Below are 4,334 nucleotides of genomic sequence, written 5' to 3'. Positions count from 1 at the left end.
CATAGTATGTTGTCCAGAATTCCTGCATATGTGCAGCAAGAGCAGTCTACTTTTAAGGGAGATATTTTCAAAAATTTAAGGTGGATTGGATTGGATCTGTTTGCCTCCCCCAAATACTGGCCACCGCTGCTACCGCCATTTTGGTTGGTCTCCACAAAACTTTTTCTTACAGAATATGTTTTTCAGAGTTCCTGAGCATGTGGGGCAGGAACAGTCTACTTTTGGAGAGATTTCTTCAAAAATTCAAGGTGGATTTGGTTGGATCTGTCTGCCTCTCCTGAATACTGGCCGCCACCGTGCCTTCTTGGTCTCTCCTAGAGTATGTTGTTGTTAAGTTGCCTTGTGCATGGGTGGCAGGAGTAGTCAGCTTTCTGATCTCTTCTGCGATGTCCCTCCAAAAATCACTTTTTTTGCAGTGGTGGGTGCCGCGCTGCAATCTTACCTTTAATTCTGCCATTTTCCACTCTCTCTTATGTTTCAGATAGGATGTGATGACTGGAAATGCTTCTGTGTGTTGTTCCATTCAGCTATTAAATCAAAATCTGTTGTCCAGGGTTTCTCAGGGGGATGCACATCCTATTCGGCTGCTACTAACCATCACCGCTGCGGTTGTGATCCCCACTGCAGCTGCAACTGCATCTGCTGCCATTTTCCTCCCTCTTCAATATTTTTTTAATAAAAGAAAATAATACGTGTCTTTTGCAGGAGTTGGAAGCCCAAGTACTTACTAGCAATGTCTTTTATATCCCCACCAAAAGCGGAGGCCCAAAGCTTCACCACGGAGAGCGGGTTCTGCTGCTCCGAGTGTACCCAGCCACAGTGCTGTGCAGGTGAGCGCGGTGACCAGGAGTGCCCTTGGCTCCTGGGTTGTGCAACACTGGCCAACCTGACTATGCGGGGCTCCATCTGATGCACCCCAAACATTTTTTCTCACACAGTATGTTATCCAGAGTTCCTGAGCATGTGGGGAAGGTGCAGTCTACTTTTGGGGAGATTTCCCCAAAAGTTCTAAGTAGATTAGAATGAATCTACCTGCCTCTCCCCGATACTGGCCGTTGCTGCCACTACCATCTTGGTCCTCCTCCTGAGCCTTTTTCTTACATAGTATGTTGCCCAGAATTCCTGAGCATGTGGAACAGGAGCAGTCTTTTTTTTTTTTTTTTGGAGATTTTTCCAACAGTTCAAGGCGGGTTGGATTGGTATTATCTACCTCTCCCAAATACCGGCCACCACTGCCACCACCGTCTCCACCATCTTGGTCCGTCTCTTCTTTCTTATATTTTAGATAGGAAGTTATGGCTATAAATGTCTCTATATATTGTCCCAATTAGATATTAAACCAAAACCTGATGTCTGGGGTTTCTCAGAGGAATACCTGTCCTATTTGGCTGCTGCCAGCTATTGTTGTTGCAGCCAAGGTCGCCAATGTGACCGCAGCTGCCACCATCTTCCCGGAAATGTATTTGCTAGGTCTTGAGCCAAGCTGTTGAGTCTATACTTGTACCAGGATCCCAGAACTTATGATGGTTCTATAAGATAAGTTCAAAAAGAGGGCAAACTGAGCCGGGTGTGGTGGCACACACTTGTAATCCCAGCATTGGAGGCTGAGACCAGAGGATCGCAGTGTGTGAACAGCTTCAGCTATTTAGTGAGCCCCTCTGCAATTTAGTGAGACACTGTTTCAAAAAAAAGAATGAAAAAATAGGGCAGGGGGTATAGCTTGGAGGTCAAATGCCCTTGAGTTCCATCCCCAGGCCTGCAAAAAATATTTTTTAAAAATAAAGAGGGCAAACTGAGGCCCAGAGAGAGATGCTTCCAGCTTAAGTTGGTGTCTGCTCAGGGCTGATACCTGGATCACGGGACTTGCTGTGGAATGGACTGCCCTCACCTCAGGGCCAGCGTCTGGGTGCCGCCCTGTGTGGTGTTCCTTTCCCTGCACGGACACACTCTGGGGATCCCAGATCCAGCGAGGACTGTCCTCAGCAGGTGTGGAGGGTACTGGAAGTTTACCTTACTGTGTTCCTTCTCCTCCACCTCATCCGAATGTGGGTGATTCCAGGAACTAAGTCAAATTCCCCTGTTTATCTGCTCACCTAGCAAATGCAAGAATGCAGTAGGAGCTGGAAAGCCGTTGATGGAACGCAGGTGTGCAGGTGGGAGGAATTTAGCTCCCTTCCTTATCAGAGAGAGCTCTCTAATTTATTATATTAATAATCACATATGCCATGCATTATTTTGCAAATTATTTTCCACTTGAAAGTTGAATCTTTATTATCTTTTCAAGTGAACAAATGTGACTCTTTCACTTCCTTTTGGCTTCTTTGTGAATAAGAAGTGAAGCATACATACACCTCAATAAGATCATACTTTTTTGTAGGTGCATAGTTTTTACTGCTTTTAATTTGTCAAAATCTTAACTCTGATCAATGAGGGATGCATCTAATACACTGAATTTTAAAAAGCAAGTTTTTTGAATAAAACATGGATGCACTTCCTATGTATAAATAGCCTTTACAGACCTCAGGACATACTGCAGAGTTGTAATAACACTTGAGAAGGGTGAAAGGCCTTTTAGGTTCATGTGTCATGCAAAGTGACACAGGGAAGGTGCCACTTTTCCAGGTAAGAGACAGAGGGGAAAAAAGGAGATTTGAAATGAAAATATTTGCAAGAGTTTAGAAAAATTTTTAGACCATGGTATCTAACTAGGATAGGGAGGGAATTGAGTACATGAGACACAGAACCCATTACAGGATATGTCAGATAGAGGGACAGGTGGGGTGAGGGTTTGCTGCAGAGGCAGCATTAGAGGTGGAAAGAGAAGCTTGAGGAAGGCACTAGGGCGTTTTAGAGAGCCATTCTAGAGGTAATTTATACCACTTTTTATTCTGAGTCAAAAACAAGAGAATGGAGATAATATTTGGAATGGGCTGGAGGAATTGGTCATTGGATGTGAACAGGTGAAGAAATAAAGAATTCAATAAAGAATTCAAAGAACAATTCAGATGTTGGAAGGCATCTTGTAAGTTGAGAGTTATGAGGGAGAAGAGAAAAGAAATGGTGGATAAGCCACACTAAAAAGGGAAGATCACTATTTTGTGCCCTGGATGTACCATTTCCAGCCTACATGCTCATGCCAATACCCCAGGATGAGACATCGAGACTCCATCCTGGACTCAGGCTCCCTGATGAGAAGAACGTTGCGAGGCATCAGGACCATGCCCCAATGCCTCATTACCAAGAGTTCCCTGCTGTGATGATTTATTATATTCTGTTGTTATTCTCAGGGACAGATAGACAACTGAACCCACATGCTTCCTGAGATGGGGAGAAGCCTAGAACAACTGCGGAGAGCTGCTGAGAGACGGACAGAGAAGAGGAAGTAGCAGGGTTTCTGCACCTTCAGAGGGTGGTTCCGCAGCACTGTGGCTGAGCTGCTGGCACAGAGATACAGGGCCGAGTCCCCAGGTTCTGTGGGCTGGATCTTCAGCTTGGAGGGGGAGGCTTCAGACATCAGAGCTGAGAACCGGTTTTTATCCATCCCTGCATCGTCTATGGTATCCTGGTTTCGAAAGTAGATCAGCAACTGCAGTCCCTGCTCTGCAGTCTGTCTGTACCAGAAAAGGGCAGTGTGGCCTGAAATGGGCTCACAGCTTAGAGTTACCGCCTGTCCCTTCTCAGCCACCTCATGTTTAGGTGTCTGGGTGACTCCGGCATCTGTAAGTTCTAAAAAGAAACAGAATTAGGGAACAAAACTTATTTGCAATCATAACTTGCAATGTCCAAAAAATTCAGGTTCTTTATTTCTGAGGACTCACCGACTCCCAGAATCCAAAGGCCCAGGCAGCAGAGGAGGCTGGCGCCCATGGCTGGTGGCACAGGAGAACGCGTCACCCAGAGGAGTGGGGTGAGGGCTCCAGGACCTCCTGCCTTCCCAGGATGGAGGGAGGACTGAGGTGACATTGATGCCTCTGTTTCTGCTCAGGGGACTTCCTTCTGAAGGAGGAAGGCAAAAGTTCAAATGATTTTATGTTCATACATGAAGGTATCACTACCAATTCCCTAACATGTATGGGAAGAGAGGAAGGAATGGTAGTGTGCAGACATAGGGAAGCTCACCAGCTTCTGCCGGTGTGCAGAAAGTGTCACTTTTAATTTCCCTGTGATATATAACTACAATGCATCAATAAAAGTATATATAAAAAAGAAATATGCATGCTCAGCACATCACTCTATCTTTCAATTTTCTGTCTTTAAGAAATATGCTTTCAACATATTTTTCTAAAATCAGTTGTAATTGTTCTGAGGCATGCTCAGCTCATTCAGAGGCTCCA

At 45.2% G+C, this 4,334-nt stretch overlaps 1 gene segment (V, D, J or C); it reads right to left on the bottom strand.

Annotated features, from left to right (window-relative positions):
- Positions 1 to 3,283: 3,283 nt before the first annotated feature.
- On the bottom strand, positions 3,284 to 3,867 carry LOC308266876 (T cell receptor beta variable 12-5-like). The segment is given in 2 exons: positions 3,819 to 3,867; positions 3,284 to 3,726 (listed from the first exon to the last, which is right to left on the bottom strand).
- Between the last annotated feature and the right edge of the window lie 467 nt (positions 3,868 to 4,334).

This window comes from Muscardinus avellanarius (assembly GCF_963383645.1).
Source record: "Muscardinus avellanarius genome assembly, chromosome: 9".
Classification (NCBI taxonomy): Eukaryota; Metazoa; Chordata; class Mammalia; order Rodentia; family Gliridae; genus Muscardinus; species Muscardinus avellanarius.
This window is presented reverse-complemented; position numbering and strand designations above follow the sequence as displayed.